Source organism: Ranitomeya variabilis, chromosome 5 (genome assembly GCF_051348905.1).
Source record: "Ranitomeya variabilis isolate aRanVar5 chromosome 5, aRanVar5.hap1, whole genome shotgun sequence".
Classification (NCBI taxonomy): domain Eukaryota; kingdom Metazoa; phylum Chordata; class Amphibia; order Anura; family Dendrobatidae; genus Ranitomeya; species Ranitomeya variabilis.
Genome location: NC_135236.1, coordinates 656,043,028 through 656,063,839, shown reverse-complemented (window position 1 = coordinate 656,063,839; position 20,812 = coordinate 656,043,028). Strand labels below are relative to the sequence as shown.

General features: G+C 42.0%; 1 protein-coding gene across 4 annotated transcripts in view; it reads left to right on the top strand.

Annotated features, from left to right (window-relative positions):
- ANKS1B (ankyrin repeat and sterile alpha motif domain containing 1B) overlaps positions 1-20,812 on the top strand; it is a 161,095-nt gene that overhangs the window by 830 nt on the left and 139,453 nt on the right. The gene's annotated exons all lie outside the window — the stretch shown is intronic.

Genomic DNA, 20,812 nt, shown 5'->3' with positions numbered 1-20,812 from the left:
CAGTAATGCATTCCTATGGCTTTCACTTTTTTTGGGGGGGGGGGGGGGTTGAGATGAACACTTTATTTTCAGTAATGCATTCCTATGGCTTTCACTTTTTTTGGGGGGGGGGGTTTGAGATGAACTCTTCATTTTCAGTAATGCATTCCTATGGCTTTCACTTTTTTTTTGGGGGGGGATGAGATGAACACTTCATTTTCAGTAATGCATTCCTATGGCTTTCACTTTTTTTTTCTTTGGGGGGGTGAGATGAACACTTTATTTTCAGTAATGTATTCCTATGGCTTTCACTTTTTTTTGGGGGGGGCGGGGGGTTGAGATGAACACTTTATTTTCAGTAATGCATTCCTATGGCTTTCACTTTTTTGGGGGGGGGGTTGAGATGAACTCTTCATTTTCAGTAATGCATTCCTATGGCTTTCACTTTTTTTTTCTTTGGGGGAGGGTGAGATGAACACTTTATTTTCAGTAATGTATTCCTATGGTTTTAACTTTTTTTGGGGGGGGGTGGAGATGAACTCTTCATTTTCAGTAATGCATTCCTATGGCTTTCACTTTTTTTCTGGGGGGGGGGGTTGATGATGAAGGATATCACAAATACATTAGGACTCAGGCTTGATAGAGCGAGGAGTTAATGTGCACATAAAGGATATTCAATTATTTGCAAATCCCATTAAGTTAGTCATCCACCTAGATAGACATTAGGTAAATATGAGCAGAGCTTTATGATAGGGTGTCACAGTAATGGTGCGTTTTTGGCTGCTGTTTGCACCATCTGGATTAATATTCGCCTCATTTATGACTTTTGGAAAGTTCCCTTAGTTTTTTGGGGGGTTATTGACTGAGCAATAAAGATTTTTAACGTCCAACTTGGATCCAAAGTGTTGTAAACAAATCATGAGGATGGCTGTAGAAGGCAAACTGTGAACATTTTTTTAATGAAACCCAAGTAAAAAAATAATGTTATGCCCTAATTACACGCATTTAAGTAAGAGATAAAAAAAATGTTCCCCCAAATTTTGACAACCCATATAAATTTAAGGGGTATTCCAACTTTGTAAAGTGATGACGAACTGTTAGGGCATCGATGGAGATTCAACTTCTAGGACTCTCACCACTTTGGAGAATGAAGGGGCTGCAGCACTAGTTTAGCTTCACTGTATTAGTGCAGTAAACTGTAGCACTACCCCATTAAAGGGAGCACTTTGGGTGCTTGTCCCCAATAAAAATGATGCCGTTTTTTTAGAAATCTGATAAAACAGTCATGAAATATCCAGAGTTAGAAGCCATATGCAAATGAAGCAGGAAGTGCAGTGGAAGTCATTGCAAGCAGCCTAAGTGCATAGATATGACCCCAAAAATATAAAGACTAAGATAGACCGTACAAGGTTTCCAAAAGCAAAAATCATGTAAATACCCAAAAATCTTTATTGTTAAAACATGGGCAAACCATGCCACCAGTAGTGACCAAACAAAACAAACCAAAAAGTGTTCAACCCAATAAAATCTATAGGGTAATGCTAGAAATCCCTAGATAGGAACCTAGATAAGCCCTACCAGTCAGCAGAGGTTGACACCCTAGGGGGGAACGTATTGGCGCCCCTGCTCCACGATGACTGACCCTAGGGGCCCTGATGCACCCTGCATCCACTAGTGAGACCCTCTACCCACAGACTACAGGGCCTCTATAGCTAGACAAGTAGGTACTATCCGAAGGAAAAACTAGAACCCAAAAAGACATCAAAACAACATGAACACAAAAAGGGCAATAACTGGTGTAGTAAATGGTTGATATCAGCAGATAATAGTAACCACTTAGGTGGCTGGTATTAAACATATACCCCCACCATATCAAGGGTTAAATGAACCCAATAAAGTTTCCATACTTATTTTGTTTTGTGCCTCGGACCCTTATAATCAGGGGTCTATTCAAGATTCAGAAGGACCCATCTAATGATTTGGCAATAAGTATATATAAATGAATAACCGGTGCCAAGTGCATCACAGCCGGTAGACCCAGGGTAGAAACCGTAAGCACACAACACAGATTTAGTACATAGGTCAGATACCCATAGCAGTTTGTTTTATCACAGATACACCAGATAGTCCATCGATATGTGTACCCGGTAATGATGCCTAATAGCCGGAAAAAACGTGGAAACCATTGATACTCATCTGCATTTCACGGAACCTCATACACCATCTGCCCTTGAATGGCTATTCTTTGTGACACAAGATATCATCACATCGGGCCTCCTGATGAGCCTAAGCAGGCGAAACGCGTTGAGGCGCTAACATTCAAGGGCAGATGGTGTATGAGGTTCCGTGAAATGCAGATGAGTATCAATGGTTTCCACGTTTTTTCCGGCTATTAGGCATCATTACCGGGTACACATATCGATGGACTATCTGGTGTATCTGTGATAAAACAAACTGCTATGGGTATCTGACCTATGTACTAAATCTGTGTTGTGTGCTTACGGTTTCTACCCTGGGTCTACCGGCTGTGATGCACTTGGCACCGGTTATTCATTTATATATACTTATTGCCAAATCATTAGATGGGTCCTTCTGAATCTTGAATAGACCCCTGATTATAAGGGTCCGAGGCACAAAACAAAATAAGTTTGGAAACTTTATTGGGTTCATTTAACCCTTGATATGGTGGGGGTATATGTTTAATACCAGCCACCTAAGTGGTTACTATTATCTGCTGATATCAACCATTTACTACACCAGTTATTGCCCTTTTTGTGTTCATGTTGTTTTGATGTCTTTTTGGGTTCTAGTTTTTCCTTCGGATAGTACCTACTTGTCTAGCTATAGAGGCCCTGTAGTCTGTGGGTAGAGGGTCTCACTAGTGGATGCAGGGTGCATCAGGGCCCCTAGGGTCAGTCATCGTGGAGCAGGGGCGCCAATACGTTCCCCCCTAGGGTGTCAACCTCTGCTGACAGGTAGGGCTTATCTAGGTTCCTATCTAGGGATTTCTAGCATTACCCTATAGATTTTATTGGGTTGAACACTTTTTGGTTTGTTTTGTTTGGTCACTACTGGTGGCACGGTTAGATATGACCCCAGCCTGATTTACATATGGATTCTATTGTAGATTTCTCGTGACTGGCAAGTTGGATCTCTAAAAAAAAAAGTATGATTTTTATTGGGGGACAAGGGCCTATACCCCCATTTATCACTACTTCCATATGTGAAAATGTGCTGACAAGTTCTCTTTAAGACCCATATACCTAAAAGTGCATATATCCCGAGAATAGTCCACACCCCAGCACTATGGACTTGCTCTCCCCTTTAAAGTGTAGTTGGTGGTGAGAATAAATACTGACAATACACAATAGCATAGAGATCTAGTAGTGCCCCCTGCTGGTAGCTTTTGCTGCAAGCTACCCAAACATTCACCCCCTGCCATAGTGGTCTGAATAACTCCATTATAAGTAACTACAATGAAAAACTCCAGTTTGCAGCGTTATCCTTTGAAATTGGCCAAACTATACAAGTGCTAACAGCACACTGTCCACAGAAAGCCTCGTGATATTTTACAGCCCTCTTAGTTACTATTGGATGGAAAATTTCCTTGTAAGATGTTTTTTTGTATGTTAGCGTGCTCACGCATTTATGGCATTATTATAGGGTGTTTGGGCCTGGACAAATCCGAGTCCCTGCAGATGTGGGATACCTGTCAAACTGACCTCAAAGGGTCAGACTGCTGTGAACTCAGCAGAACTAAATATAAAGATGGTAATATTGGGCCACGTTCACACGTTCAGTATTTTGTGGGTATTTTATATCAGGATGTGCGACCTATGTCGCGGTCAAAGTCGCTAATCAGCCCCAGACTAAGGGCTCATTCAGACATCTGTATATCTGAGTATGGGCTGCGATGTACATACTGGTTCTCTTGACCTAAAGTTGACAGCCTCATATGTGCCTCTGAGGCTGTTGAGTTCCTGCCAGAAGACCCAAGGCCTCAGGGCAGATATATCATTGGTGCAGCCAATGCAGCAGCTTAGGGGCCCAAGAGTTAAAGGGGGCCCATTTCTACCTCCAAAGCAGGTGCAATTTTGCATTTTTTAGGAGCTCTTGGCCGCCGTTCTCTTGAAAGAAAGTTGTCAGTCTCATATATGCCTCCGAGGCTGTTGAGTTCATGCCGGGAGACCCAAGGCCTCAGAGACGGACATGTGATTGGTGCAACCTGTACAGCCGCCTAGGGGCCCAAGAGTTAAAGGGGGCCCATTTCTACCTACAAATTAGGTGCAATTTTGCATTTTTTTAGGAGTTCTTGGCCGCCGTTCTCTTGAAGAAAAGTTGGCAGCCGCATATATGACTCTGAGGTTCCTGAGTTCATGCCGGGAGACTCAAGGCCTCAGAGATGGACATATGATTAGTGCAACCTGTGCAGCCGCATAGGGACCCAAGAGTTAAAGGGGGCCCATTTCTACCACCAAAGCAGGTGCATTTTTAGGAGCTCTTGGGCTGCAAAGGGCCCATATATTGTTCTTGCACAGGGGCCCTTTTCTGTCTGTGTCCGCCAGTGCAAGGCCTGTCTGTATATCGCGGTCCTTACTTGGACAGTGTTACACAGACGTATGAATTCGACCTAAAGGGGACCAGCTTTTATAATGCGTCCCATGTAAACATACCCTGAGACATTAGAACTGCCCATAGCAACCAATCAAAGCACAGCTTTCATTTTTCCAGAGCAGTTTAAGAAATGATAACTGAGCTTTGAATGGTTGCTATGGGTAAAAAAATGACTGGTTTGATAACTCTGTCCCATAGCAACCAATCACAGCGCACCTTTCATTTTTTCATAGCAGTTTCTGAAATGAAAGCTGCGATGTGATTGGTCGCTATGGGCAACAAAGATGGCCTTAGTGTGATCCAGTTTTAATCAATATGTCCCGTCGTGTTATATCTAGTGCACGACCTGAAGCGACGGTGTGTGACTTCTTTATTGTTCTTTCTGCCATACACCACTCTCTTAGGCCCTGCGCTTGTCACATCACATTATTAAGAATATATGAGTCTAAATCTAAAGTGTGCAAGAGTAAAATGCCTCTGGACCACTTTTATTTTAAATGTAGGCCCCCATTTTTCAAGACAGTCAATAATCCAGGGTGCGTGAGGGTAATATGCGCCAAATTCACCAAGATCTGCCTCTTACTGATTTGGCGCTTTTTATAATTGACATGACCAACAAAAGAAAGGTACTCCAGTCATGGAACAGAATTAGCGGCCCTAATCATCATTTTATGGCCTCGTTCACGCGTTCAGTATTTGGTCAGTATTTTACCTCAGTATTTGTAAACCAAAACCAGGAGTGGAACAATCAGAGGAAGAGTATAATAGTAACACACCACGGGCTTTCAGTCATGGGCTCGTCATGTTGTCGACTCCCCCAGCATGTGCAGTGACGAGCGTGGTCACAGAGCATGGGTACGTACAGCCAGATGCAGTGCGCATGCGCAGGGAGCCACTCATCACTGCGCAATTGTGGGGAGCCACTCGTCACTGCAAAATCACAGGGAGCCACTCGTTACTGCGCATGCGCAGGAAGCCACTTGTCACTTCGCAATGGCAGGGAGCCACTAATCCCTGCGCAATCGCGGGGAGCCGCTCATCACTGCGCAATCGCGGGGAGCCACTTGTCACTGCGCAATCGCGGGGAGCCACTCATCATTGTGCATGTGTGGGGAGCAACTCGTCACTGCGCAATCACGGGGAACCACTCGTCACTGCGCAGTTGTGGAGCCGCTTGTCACTGCGCAATTGCGGGGAGCCACTCGTCATTACGAAATCGCTGGGAGCCTCTCATCCCTGCGCAATTGCATGGAGCCTCTCATCCCTGCGCAATCATGGGGAGCCGCTCGTCACTGCGCAATTGCGGGGAGCCACTTGTCACTGCGCATGCGTGGGGAGCCACTCATCACTGCGCAATCGTGGGGAGCCACTCCTCACTGCGCATGCGTGGGGGAGCCACTCGTCACTACGAAATCGCTGGGAGCCACTCATCCCTGCGCAATCACATGGAGTCGCTCATCACTGCGCAATCGCGGGGAGCCAGTCGTCACTGCACAATTGCGGAGAGCCACTCGTCACTGCACAATCGCGGGGAGCCACTCGTCACTACGCAATTGCGGGGAGCCACTCATCACTGCACAATCACGGGGAGCTGCTCATCACTGCGCATAAGAGACAAATGACCCAAAAGGCATGTGTGCACGCTGCAATTTTGTCCAGTTTTGTCACAAATCTTTAAGGATTTCCTAATACCAGCAAAGACAATGAGATCCCTGAGGTTCTTATTTTTTCCTTGCACATTTGCTGCAGATTTAAGTCTTCGGCATGTCAATTCTTTCAGCGTTTCTGCTTCAGATTTACTTTCTGATGAATGGAGAAAAATCTGCAACAAAAATACAATGTAAAAAACGCACCAAAAACGCTCTAAAAATGCTCGTATACTATGCAACATTTTTCCTACCAACACATCAGAATTTTGCGCATACCCTTACTAAGTCAGGTGCATCTGAAAAATGGCGCGCACCTTCATATGCTTCTCCACAAATCTTACTCCAATCGGGGACTGAAGTAAGATTTCTGACTTAACGTACGCCACAGCTCGTCATGAATTAGATGAGATTTGGCATCTTGCTCGTGTGAAGCCCCCGTCCCACTCCAGCTCCATCAAACTGATGTGAAACCTCCAAAAGTCGCAAAAACTTTGTGACTTTTCAAAGCGATTTATGCCAGTATTCTGGAGTAATTGTGCCAATGAATTAGGGCCCAAACATTAGACTAGATAAAAAAGGTTCAAGTGCAATAATGAATTGGGCCCTATGCTATAGTTTAGGCTATTTTCATGGCTTAAATTCCAATGACCACTTTTTTGAATAACGAGAGGCGCCCCAAATTTTGCAACATTTCAGTTTTACCCAAATTTCTGCTGCAATCTGTGTGATAAACTGGCCACCGAAGGCACGAAATAGACAAAATCTCTGCGCATGAGGCGCAATCTTAAAGTTGCAGCTTTTTCTTTCTCTCCTGTTCCCTCTGGACTCATAAGAGCTTACACTTTAATGAGGCGCGAAGCGAGAAAATAAATCATAATTTAGTTGCTGTCGCTAATTTTATTTTTGGATTCTCATGGATATTGGCCCGACTTTGGGTGACAAGTGAACTTGGAAACAGGTCATAGATTCTCGGAGCATGGCATGAAATCCCCCCCCACCCCTCCAGCAGCAAATCGGAAGCTTATTCCTGATCCAGTGATCCTATCATGACATCTTTGAAAAAAAAAATGACCTTGAAATGAATGTTTTCCCTATTGTCACACAGTAACAAGAACAGCTTAACAATAGCAAGGCCGATAGGAGAGTGCGAGCTGCTGCGACGGTGATTTTTTGCTCTTATTTTCTAGGGCTTATGTCACGGTCGACGTTAATCATCTCCCTCTATACGTAGTAACCGATCGCTCATTGTCACCCACTAACGAGCGCGCAGTGATTAGTTTGTTTCATTGCGATTCTAAACGAGCGACGCTAATCACCGTTGCTCTCTTTGGGTCCCAGTTTTACGCTTCCGAGAGGTTCATTTACTTTTATGGTGTTCATTGTTTTCGGAGTGTTGATTGACCTATATGCGTCCGTCCGATGTCAGCGCCTCTCTGTGTACGTGTCTGTCTCTGCAGCACTTAATATGGGAAATGAGAATGGAGTTAACCGTCTCTATCACCTCTAAATGACCTCTTTTGTTTAAGCACCATAGCGCCATTTCCGCGCTCCGCACTCAAATTGTACATCAATTTCCATTTATTTTATCCCTGGCTGCATTGTAGTCAGTATTCTACTGTATATAAGTCTTATATTGTTTATTGTGGGTTTTATCTGCACTTGTTCCATCGATGTGTTCCGTTGTTTTAGTTTATTATATATTTTATATTTGTATATTTTATGCATATATTTAATATTTATTAATATTTTATTTAATTACATATTTTATATTTGTATATTTTATGCATGTATTTATATTTATTTAATATTTATTAATATTTTAATTATATATTTTATATTTGTATATTTATATTTTATATTTTATGCATGTATTTACATTTTTTTTTAATATTTATTAATATTTTAATTATGTATTTTTTTGTATATTGTGCATGTATTTATATTTATTTAATAATTTATTAATATTTTAATTGTATATTTTATATTTGTATATTTTATGCATATATTTATTTAATATTTACTAATATTTTAATTATGTATTTTATATTTGTATATGTTATGCATGTATTTATATTTATTTAATATTTATTAATATTCTAATTATATATTTTATATTTGTATATTTTATGCATATATTTATATTTATTTAATATTTACTAATATTTTAATTATGTATTTTATATTTGTATATTTTATGCATATATTTATATGTATTTAATATTTACTAATATTTTAATTATGTATTTTATATTTGTATATTTTATGCATATATTTCTCTCTCTCTCTATATATATATAATATAGAAATATAAGCAGAAAATATTCAAATATAATATATATATATATATATATACTGTATATGCATAAAACATACACATATAAAATATATAATAAACTAAAATATAAATAAATTATAATGAAATATATATATATGTTAATAGACTAAAATATTAAGATATCTATTAAATATTTATTTCAAAATACTTTATGGTTTTTTTACACATTCATACATACACATTTTAAAAAGGGGCGTCGCATCAAACTCGGTTTCTGAATTGGTATTATGTTCACGGAACCACGCGAATATTTTACCCAATGACATTCATATAACTATGTAAATTAGCGCTACTTTTTTTTATTTTGGCCCCCAGAGCATTGCCCTGGATTGTAAGGCTCCCTACGCCAGCTGGAGGTCTCCGCAAGGAGAAACACTGTCCCTAGAGATCATGTAGCTATGAAGATGTTTCAGTCAAATGTACAATTTTTTTTAGCGCTAGGTTATTTTTAGGCTCTACATTGATTTTCTGTGTTTTTTTTTAATCTGATACAGATCTCCAAATCCCCTGCACAGGCTCAAATTAATCGGTTTACGCCAATTCTTAAAAAAGGTCTGGGCAAATAATCAATGCGGTCAAATCAAGGCCAAAATTTGAGATCTTTTGCTGTGTTATACAATAGTGTTAATAATTTTTTTTTTTAAATAATCAATAAAGTATTAAACAATATAACACAAGCAATCAATGGACGTCCAATACTACTAATAAAATTTAAAAAATCAGTAAAGTATTAAAAAAATAAAAAAGGAAAAAAATATGCTTATGACCCATAAAAATAATAATAAAAAAAATAAAACATTTTTTGAGTAAAAATAAAATATAATAAAACCTCCAGAAAACGACTTATATTCACATATTCAATTATTTATTGTAAAATTCTCACAATTTGCATCCTGAAAATTGAACAATGTTATGAATAGGCAACGGCAGAATTGCTATTTTTTATTCATCCCAGCTCGCAAAAAGTGATAAAAGGGTTGTAAAAACGTCAAAATGACGCCAATAAAAACTACAGCTGGTTCCGCAAGAAAGGCAGCCCTAATAAAAATAAGTAATGAAGTTAAAGAATGTAAAAAAAAGTTAAATCTTTCAGAATGTGGTGACACAAAAATAAAGTTTTTAAATTATTAAGTGTTTTTATTTTGCAAAAGTACCAAATATTTATATGTTAGATTTGTGTTCTATAAATGTATTGCCGTTCCCATTGTGCTGTCCTATAGAATAAAGTTCACGAGTCATCGGTACCATGCTGTGAACACTGTAAAAAAAAACTAAAAACTAATGGTGGTAGAATATAAAAAAAGTAGAACATAAAAAAGTTAAGTCAACTGGAAAAAAACAAAATATGGCTTCCTAATATGGTTTTATTACGGGTCCGGTTTTGGGTCCTTTCCACTGCATTTCCAGTGACATCACTGGATGGGTTTGGGTCATTAGAAGTAATAAAAGAAAATTTGGCAATTATATATTTTTCAATTTTCTGCTGATTTACATTTTTTTTCCTGGAAAAAACACTTAAGGGGTCAGTCAGTACTTATGTAGCTCCCCATAGTGGTGGCTGTAGACAGAAGTTTATCAACTAGTTCTAAGCCTCAACAGGGAATACATTGAGAAATTAACTAACTCTTAATATTTTGCCTATTTAGATAACATTATGAAAAAGTCTCGGGTGACCCATTACTTGGTGTCTGTCCCTTTGATGGGCCACAAACTTTGTTGTAGTCTAATAGGACACCCCCCAAAAAAAATTAAACCGATGACTTGTTTTGATGTTGGGTTAACCTCCAAAGTCTATGTTTCGGCTCTTCCCCTGTCCAGTGGAATGTCAAACTTGCCAACGTTCAATGCGGTCTGAGAAAAAAGTTTGATGCTTGTTGGAGTTTTTCCCCCCATAAAAATGCCTCTCTTTTTACAGAACTTGGCTTTTTTGCAGCTTATACCCCATTCTTGCCCTTGCACCACTTGGCTGACTTGCCATCTCTTCCAGGAATCCAATTGGGATAGTATGGACTATGTTGTGCCAGATGAGAATTGAGAATTACACTGGCTTGTGAAAGTATTGGCATTGGCCCTTGGCATTTTTCGTGGTTTGTTACCTCACAACCTTAAATTTCACAGTTTTTTTGAGGGTTTGCATCAGTTTATGTACACAACATGCCTACAACTGTGAACATTTGGTTTTCTTTTTTATTGTGAAGTAAACAACAAATAGGACAAAATAACTGAAAACTTCAGTGTGCATAACTATTCACCCCCTAAAGTCAGTACTTTGTACAGCCTCCTTTTTTAGGAATTACAGCTGCAAGTTGCTTTGGATAAGTCTCTATGAGCTTTCCACATCTTGACACTGGGATTTTTGCTCATTCCTCAAGGCAAAACTGCTCTAACTCCTTCAAGTTAGATGTTTCCTCAGGTGACCAGCAATCTTCAAGTCTCATCACAGATTCTCATTTGGACTAAGGTCTGGACTTTGACTAGGCCACTCCAAAACATTAACATGTTTCCCCTTAAACCACTCGAGTGTTGCTTTAGCAGTATGCTTTGGGTTATTGTCTTTTTGGAAGACGAACCTCCGTCTCAATCTCAAATCACCGACAGACTGAAACAAGTTTTGCTCAAGAATATCCCTGTTTTTTGTACCATCTATCTTTCCTTCAACTCGTTCCATTTTCCCTGTACCTGCTGCCAAATAACATCACCACAGCATGATGCTGCCACCACCATGTTTCACTGTAAGGATGGTGTTCTTAGAGTGATGAGCTATGTTGGTTTGGCGCCAGACTTCAAGTTTACCTTGGTGGTCAAAAAGTTCAACTTTGGTCTCATCTGACCACAGCACCTTTCTCCATACTTTTGGGGAATCTCCCACATGTATTTTGGTAAGCTCAGAACAAGTCTCACATTTTTTTGTCTGTAATTAAAGTGTATTTTCTGCCCATTCTCCCATAAAGGCCATCTCTATGGAGTGTACGGTTTATTGTGGTCGTATGGACAGATACTCCAGTCTCTGCTTGGAAACTCTGCAGCTCCTTCAGGGTTACCTTTGGTCTCTGTGCTGCCTCTCTGACTAATGTAAGACAATAATTATGGAAGAGCGTAGCATAAGAAGCACCAGGTGGTTTAATTGGCATGTTTCAATGAAAGGTGGGGGGATTAGCCTCTGACCTGGAAGGGTTGTGCACCCCTGCACAACTGCGGTGGCGGACGTCTCCGTGCACTCCTGCTCTGTTGCTCCGGGACCGCTCCTGTGCTGTGCTTCCTGGTCTGGTCACGTGGGTCCAAGATCCAGTCACGTGATGCCACTTCACAGGATGTGACATCACTTCAGGTCCTGTTGCCTGGAGATGAACTCTATAGCTCCAAGCTGCTCCAGCCACAATCCCTCAAGGGGAATATCAACGTTCTTTTGAAAAATCTACCTGAGGAAGGTAACAGTGCTCTGCCGAAACGTGTAGTGGTTTAATAAAAGGTTTGTTTACCACTAATCCATTGCAGTGTGCTCTATAGCCATAGCGCTCCTCAAATTGACCACATACATATTTTTTCCAAAAAAGCCTCTCTGACTAAATGTCATCCTTGTCTGGGCTGAGAGTTTTGGTGGGCAGCCCTCTCTTGGCAGGTTTATTGTGGTATCGTCTTCTTTTCATTTCATGATAATTGATTTTATGGTGCTCTGGGGGATCATCAGAGGTTGGAATATTTTTTTTTTTACCCAACCCTGACTTGTTCTTCTCAACAACTTTGTCCGTAACTTGTTTTGAGATCTCCTTGGTCTTCATGGTATTGTTTGGAGATCTCCTTGGTCTTCATGGTATTGTTTGGAGATCTCCTTGGTCTTCATGGTGTTGTTTGGAGATCTCCTTGGTTTTCATGGTGTTTGGTTAGTGGTGCCTCTTGTTAATGGTGTTGCAGCCTCTGTGGCCTTTCAGAAAAGGTAAAGTGTATTTACTGACAGACCATGTGCCACTTAGTTTGCACCCAGGGGGACGTCCTGCCACTAAGCATGTGACTTATGAAGGCAATTGCTTGTACCACAAATTTTTAGGGGCTTCATCGCAAAAGGGGTGAATACATATGCACCTGCCAATTTTTAGTTATTTGATCCTGTAAGTTTAATTTATAACTACATTTTTCTCACCATTTCACTAAGATTATTTAATGCTGATGCATCACACACAAATTGGATTGCAAAAATATTTAAACACAGGTTGTAATGTAATAAAATAGGTAAAAAGCTAAGGGGAAGGGTGAATACTTTCACAAGTCATTGTATATGACATTTCTGACTAGTTTTATCTGTCATCAAAGGGATAAGTTAAAGTTCCAAAGACAATATATAATTCTGGTGTCTCCTTATGAGGCAGAGAAGCTTTTGGGCCACCTTAGACACCATGAAGACTAGTTCTTTACTTTCTATAGCTTTTCCAAAGGCCATAGCATCTACAAATATTGCCCCTATGTCAGCCATTACCTCGCCCAGGATCCATTTCTTACCATAGTTTAGTAGGATGTCGCCTGTAGCGTTTTCTTTTTGTTCCCATTACTTTTCCTTCTTTCATGTAGAAAGTTTTCATTATGAACTGTTTGGCCGATCACATCTCCTAATCCTCCGGAATTCATTGTTCTTTTTACATAAGAACGCGTTCCTTCACTGGTATTGACTATGGTGATGACTCAGGATTGTTACCTAAGTGGAAAAAAAATGTGCAGCAGAGGATTCAAAATTACATTTCCATGAATGCTAAATCTTTTATAGGCAGCCGGATTGTAAAGTAGGAATTCATGTGCGGGAAGGCAGCAAGCAATCAGTGAATGTGACAGCAGGTGAACTATTGTCCTAGCACTGGGTTTTCTGAGAGCGTAAAAAAACAAAGATGTGAGGACCATCTGAAAAGATTCTTTTCCTTTTCTTTTTTTCTGTACCTGGTAACTTAAGGATCCCATACACATTAGATTTATGCCGATATCGGTGGGTTCAGCAGACAGTCTAATGTGTATGGCCAACTAATGGTCGGAAAAGATGTCGATTTCAGACTGCCAACTGCATTGTCCTTCAGTTGGTGGGTTCCTCATAGAGAACACAGGAGCACTTGGCCGAGTTAGGGCTCCATGTATGGGAAAGTAAGATGAGATGGTTGTCAGCAGAACAATTGGCCAAACCATTGTTCTGCCAACAACCATCTAATGTGTATAGCCATCCAATATTTGAAGGTTCTTCTGGGTCTGATAAGTTAGGAGTCTGTAACATTAAGAACACTTAAATAATTATCACTCTATTATCTAAAATTATGCTTTCACATATTTCAGTACCCATTGTTAGGACATTTTAGCCTCACACCCAAAACTCCAAGGATTACTTCAATGGGAATTCTGAAAATTGGCAAGCACTTGAACTTTGCTATTTTTGTAATTCTCATAGTGGTGAATGGAGGGAAATCTGTCATGATCTCTGCAGGCAGAGATCATAGCAAGCCTATAGAGGGACAAGCTCTCGGAAGATGGAACTATACTGACCATGAACTAAGCCTGCCGCGCAACTAGAAATAGCCAGGTAGCATTTCCTATTTATCGCTAGATGCCCAGCTCTGGCCTAAGACCTAAATAGCTAGCAGAGGGAAATATAAGACCTGGCTCACCTCTAGAGAAATATTCCAAAGAAGACAGTAGCCCCCCACATATAATGACGGTGAGTTCAGATGAAACAACAAACGCAGCAGGAAAATAGTCTTAGCAAATTTGAGGTCCGCTTACTAGATAGCAGAAGACAGATAGTATACTTTCATGGTCAGCAGAAAAACACTAACAAAACACCATCCAGAGATTACCTTAAACTCTGGCATTAACTCATAACGCCAGAGTAGCAATCCCTGATCAACGAGAGCTTTCCAGACACAGTAACAAAACTTCAGCTGTGAACTGGAACAAATAGGCAAAACAAAACATGGACAAAAGTCCAACTTATCTAGTAGTAGTCTAGAAGCAGGAACAAGCACTGAGAGGCATCAGATAACATTGTTGACCGGCAAGAAACCACCAGAGAAATGAGCTTAAATAGCGACACCCACTACTGATGGAATCAGGTGAAACAGGAAAGAGGATGACAGGTCCAATTCCACAAGCGGCCACCGGGGGAGCCCAGAATCCAAATTCACAACAGTACCCCCCCCTCAAGGAGGGGGCACCGAACCCTCACCAGATCCACCAGGGCGACCAGGATGAGCCCTATGGAAGGCACGAACAAGATCAGAAGCATGAACATCAGATGCATTGACCCAAGAATTATCCTCCTGGCCGTAACCCTTCCAGTTGACCAGATACTGGAGTTTCCGTCTGGAAACACGAGAGTCCAAAATTTTCTCCACAACGTACTCCAACTCACCCTCAACCAACACCGGAGCAGGAGGCTCAACTGAAGGTACAACAGGTACCTCATACCTGCGCAATAACGACCGATGAAAAACGTTATGAATGGAAAAGGACGCAGGGAGGTCCAAACGGAAAGAAACAGGATTAAGAATCTCCAATATTCTATAAGGGCCGATGAACCGAGGTTTAAACTTAGGAGAAGAGACCCTCATAGGGACAAAACGAGAAGACAACCACACTAAATCTCCAACACAAAGCCGAGAACCAACACGACGATGACGGTTGGCAAAACGCTGAGTCTTCTCCTGGGACAACTTCAAATTGTCCATAACCTGCCCCCAAATGTGATGCAATCTCTCTACCACCGCATCCACTCCAGGACAATCCGAGGATTCCACCTGACCGGAGGAAAATCGAGGGTGAAACCCCGAATTACAGAAAAACGGGGACACCAAGGTGGAAGAACTGGCCCGATTATTGAGGGCGAACTCTGCCAATGGCAAAAAAGCAACCCAATCATCCTGGTCAGCAGAGACAAAACACCTCAGATATGTCTCAAGGGTCTGATTAGTCCGCTCGGTCTGGCCATTAGTCTGAGGGTGAAAAGCAGACGAAAAAGACAAATCTATGCCCATCCTAGCACAGAATGCCCGCCAAAATCTAGACACAAATTGGGTACCTCTGTCAGAAACAATATTCTCAGGAATACCGTGCAATCGGACAACATTCTGAAAAAACAGAGGAACCAACTCAGAAGAAGAAGGCAACTTGGGCAGAGGAACCAAATGGACCATTTTAGAGAAACGGTCACAGACCACCCAGATGACAGACATCTTCTGGGAAACAGGCAGATCTGAAATAAAATCCATCGAGATGTGTGTCCAAGGCCTCTTAGGAATAGGCAAGGGCAACAGCAGTCCGCTAGCCCGAGAACTACAAGACTTGGCCCGAGCACAAACGTCACATGACTGCACAAAGACTCGCACATCTCGTGACAGAGAAGGCCACCAGAAGGATCTTGCCACCAAATCCCTGGTACCAAAAATTCCGGGATGACCTGCCAATGCAGAAGAATGTACCTCAGAGATGACTCTGCTGGTCCAATCATCCGGAACAAACAGTCTATCAGGCGGACAACGATCCGGTCTATCCGCCTGAAACTCTTGCAAGGACCGCCACAGATCAGGAGAAACGGCCGACAAAATTACTCCCTCCCTAAGGATACCTGTGGGTTCAGAATTACCAGGAGAGTCCGGGTCAAAACTCCTAGAAAGGGCATCTGCCTTAACATTCTTAGAACCCGGTAGGTATGACACCACAAAATTAAAGCGAGAAAAAAATAAAGACCAGCGCGCCTGTCTAGGATTCAGGCGTCTGGCAGTCTCAAGATAAATCAAATTTTTGTGGTCAGTCAATACCACCACCTGATGTCTAGCCCCCTCGAGCCAATGGCGCCACTCCTCAAACGCCCACTTCATGGCCAAAAGCTCCCGATTCCCAACATCATAATTCCGCTCTGCGGGCGAAAATTTGCGAGAAAAGAAGGCACAAGGCCTAATGACGGAGCAGTCGGAACCTTTCTGCGACAACACTGCCCCAGCTCCGATCTCCGAAGCGTCAACCTCAACCTGAAAAGGCAGATTCACATCAGGCTGACGCAACACAGGGGCAGAGGCAAAACGGCGCTTAAGCTCCTGAAAGGCCTCTACAGCATGAGGGGACCAATTAGCAACATCAGCGCCTTGTCTGGTCAAATCAGTCAGTGGTTTAACGACATCCGAAAAACCAGCAATAAATCGGCGGTAAAAGTTGGCAAAGCCCAAAAATCTCTGAAGACCCTTAAGAGAGGAGGGCTGAGTCCAGTCACAAATAGCTTGCACCTTAACGGGATCCATCTCAATGGAAGAGGGAGAAAAAATATACCCCAAAAAGGAAATTTTCTGGACCCCAAAAACGCACTTAGACCCCTTCACACATAAAGAATTAGACCGCAGAACCTGAAAAACTCTCCTGACCTGCTGGACATGAGAGTCCCAGTCATCAGAAAAAATCAGAATATCATCCAGATATATTATCATAAATTTATCCAGAAAATCGCGGAAAATATCATGCATAAAAGACTGGAAAACTGAAGGGGCATTAGAAAGACCAAAAGGCATGACCAAATACTCAAAGTGGCCCTCGGGCGTATTAAATGCGGTCTTCCACTCATCCCCCTGCCTGATCCGCACCAAATTATACGCCCCACGAAGATCAATTTTAGAGAACCACTTAGCACCCTCTATACGAGCAAACAAATCAGTAAGCAATGGCAATGGGTATTGATACTTAACAGTGATCTTATTCAGAAGCCGATAATCAATACATGGTCTCAAAGAGCCGTCTTTTTTTGAGACAAAGAAAAACCCAGCTCCCAAGGGAGAAGAGGATGGACGAATATGTCCCTTTTCCAAAGACTCCTTTATATATTCCCGCATAGCAGCATGTTCCGGCACAGACAAATTAAACAAACGACCCTTTGGATATTTACAACCCGGTATCAAATCTATGGCACAATCGCACTCACGGTGCGGAGGTAACGACCCAAGCTTGGGTTCGTCAAAGACGTCTTGATAATCAGAGAGGAACTCAGGGACTTCAGAGGGAATGGACGACGAAATAGAAACCAAAGGTACGTCCCCATGAATACCCTTACATCCCCAGCTCAACACAGACATTGCTCTCCAGTCCAAGACTGGGTTGTGAGACCGCAACCATGGCAATCCCAGTACCAAATCGTCATGTAAATTATACAGCACCAGGAAACGAATAATCTCCTGGTGATCCGGATTGATACGCATGGTTACTTGTGTCCAGTATTGTGGTTTATTATTAGCCAATGGGGTGGAGTCAATCCCCTTCAGAGGAATAAGAGTCTCCAAAGGCTCTAAATCAAAACCACAACGATTGGCAAAGGACCAATCCATAAGACTCAGAGCGGCGCCAGAGTCAACATAGGCGTCCGTGGCAATGGATGACAAAGAGCAAATCAGGGTTACAGACAAAATAAACTTAGACTGAATGGTGCTAATGGAAACAGACTTATCAAGCTTCTTTGTACGCCTAGAGCATGCTGATATAACATGAGTAGAATCCCCACAATAGAAACACAATCCATTCTTCCGCCTAAAATTCTGTCGCTCGCTCCTGGACAGAATTCTATCACACTGCATACTTTCTGGCGTCTTTTCCATAGACACCGCCAGATGGTGCACCGGTTTGCGCTCCCGCAGACGCCTATCAATCTGAATAGCCATTGTCATGGACTCATTCAGACCTGCAGGCAAAGGGAACCCCACCATAACATCCTTAACGGCATCAGAGAGACCTTCTCTGAAAGTTGCCGCCAAGGCGCACTCATTCCACTGAGTAAGCACAGACCATTTACGGAATTTTTGGCAGAAAACTTCAGCTTCGTCTTGCCCCTGAGATAGTGCCATCAAAGTTTTTTCTGCCTGAAGTTCCAAATGAGGTTCCTCATAAAGCAAGCCCAAAGCCAGAAAAAACGCATCCACATCGCGTAACGCAGGATCCCCTGCTGGCAATGAGAAGGCCCAATCTTGAGGGTCACCCCTGAGCAAGGAAATCACAATCCTAACCTGCTGAGCAGGGTCTCCAGCTGAACGAGACTTCAGGGACAAATAAAGCTTACAATTATTTCGGAAATTCTGGAAGCTAGCTCTATTCCCTGTGAAGAACTCCGGCAAAGGAATTCTCGGCTCAGATACCGGAGCATGTACCACAAAATCTTGTAAATTTTGTACTTTCGTGATGAGATTATTCAAACCCGCAGTTACACTCTGGAGATCCATTATTGTCAGGTGCACACAGAGCATACAGAGATTAGGAGGAGAGAGAGAGAAAAGACTGCAGCAAGGCAGACTGGAGGAGAAAAAAAAAAAAAAAAATTTCAGCAGACTTCTTATAACTCTCCTTTCTCAACCTGGGTTTTTAACACTTTACTGGTCCGGTCAAACTGTCATGATCTCTGCAGGCAGAGATCATAGCAAGCCTATAGAGGGACAAGCTCTCGGAAGATGGAACTATACTGACCATGAACTAAGCCTGCCGCGCAACTAGAAATAGCCAGGTAGCATTTCCTATTTATCGCTAGATGCCCAGCTCTGGCCTAAGACCTAAATAGCTAGCAGAGGGAAATATAAGACCTGGCTCACCTCTAGAGAAATATTCCAAAGAAGACAGTAGCCCCCCACATATAATGACGGTGAGTTCAGATGAAACAACAAACGCAGCAGGAAAATAGTCTTAGCAAATTTGAGGTCCGCTTACTAGATAGCAGAAGACAGATAGTATACTTTCATGGTCAGCAGAAAAACACTAACAAAACACCATCCAGAGATTACCTTAAACTCTGGCATTAACTCATAACGCCAGAGTAGCAATCCCTGATCAACGAGAGCTTTCCAGACACAGTAACAAAACTTCAGCTGTGAACTGGAACAAATAGGCAAAACAAAACATGGACAAAAGTCCAACTTATCTAGTAGTAGTCTAGAAGCAGGAACAAGCACTGAGAGGCATCAGATAACATTGTTGACCGGCAAGAAACCACCAGAGAAATGAGCTTAAATAGCGACACCCACTACTGATGGAATCAGGTGAAACAGGAAAGAGGATGACAGGTCCAATTCCACAAGCGGCCACCGGGGGAGCCCAGAATCCAAATTCACAACAGAAATCCATATGGGGCCACCTATCTACACCTTGTAGTGCAAGACAGGGGAAGGTTGAGTGTCCCCCTGAGATGGGACATACATATATGTGACATTATGTGTATCGCTTCTCAACATTTTGGTTAAGATGAAGTGTAGTATCTTTCGAAAAGGCAGTGTAGAAAGTTGGCCACCCTAGTAGATTAACACATTATGTATACTGGGTACAGTGCACTGGGCAGTACGACGGGTGGCTTATATAGTCATCTGATGGAAACCCTGGACTTTAAGGATCCAGAATCAATGCCATTAGGCTGGGTAAGCTTGAAAGCACGAGGTGCAAAGTTCTTCAACAGTCGTGACTATGGGGTGCTCTAACTCCCTGGGCCTGGTAAACCCACTTGAGTTTTGGCACATTTGCATAGCACTTCACTTTTTCTACATTATTTGAGCACGCAACCTTTTCCTGGCTTTTTGGCTATGATGGGGAATTTTTAATATTTTTGGTCAAAGGTATTATACTAGGAACACCTTCATTTCTTTTAATTATTTTGTAATTTTGTATTTTGGATTTGTCAGGATATGGTTCCCTTACGGGATCCCTTCTGGTAGATCTAGTGGGGGAAGTGTGTGGCCATCAGGTTCTGCTCCCCCCCCCTGAACCCTGGCACTCCTCTCTCATAAGAGGAGCCAACCATTGATTGCTCCTAGTTCTCATTTCGATGGAAGCCCAGGCAGATGCTAGGAGCAAGACTGGGTTTCCCTTGGCTTCAGCTAGGGGAGGCTACTTATCCCTGACCCTTGTTGTCGCCTTCTGTCTTGGAGGGATGGGGATTAGTCTTTGGGGCCATTTCTCCTGTTGGAGAGGGTTACGCCTGACTGCATCCCAGCGCACTTTTTTTACAGCACCATTTAGTCACCTTTTTGGAGTTCTTGGGAGAGAGAACAAGATCTTGAGAGTATGTGACATTTACAACATATGACAAAACTGTCCACGGTGGGATTACCCCTGAGATCTTTTAAAGTAGAACTTAAAAAGGCAACTTTAAAACCCTGGTTTGTAAGTTCTCCAAAGGTGAACAGAAATTGTTAACTCTAAAAAAATCAAGGCTATTATATTGAGAGCATCTTTCCTCCTGGTCAAGTTGACAGCTCTT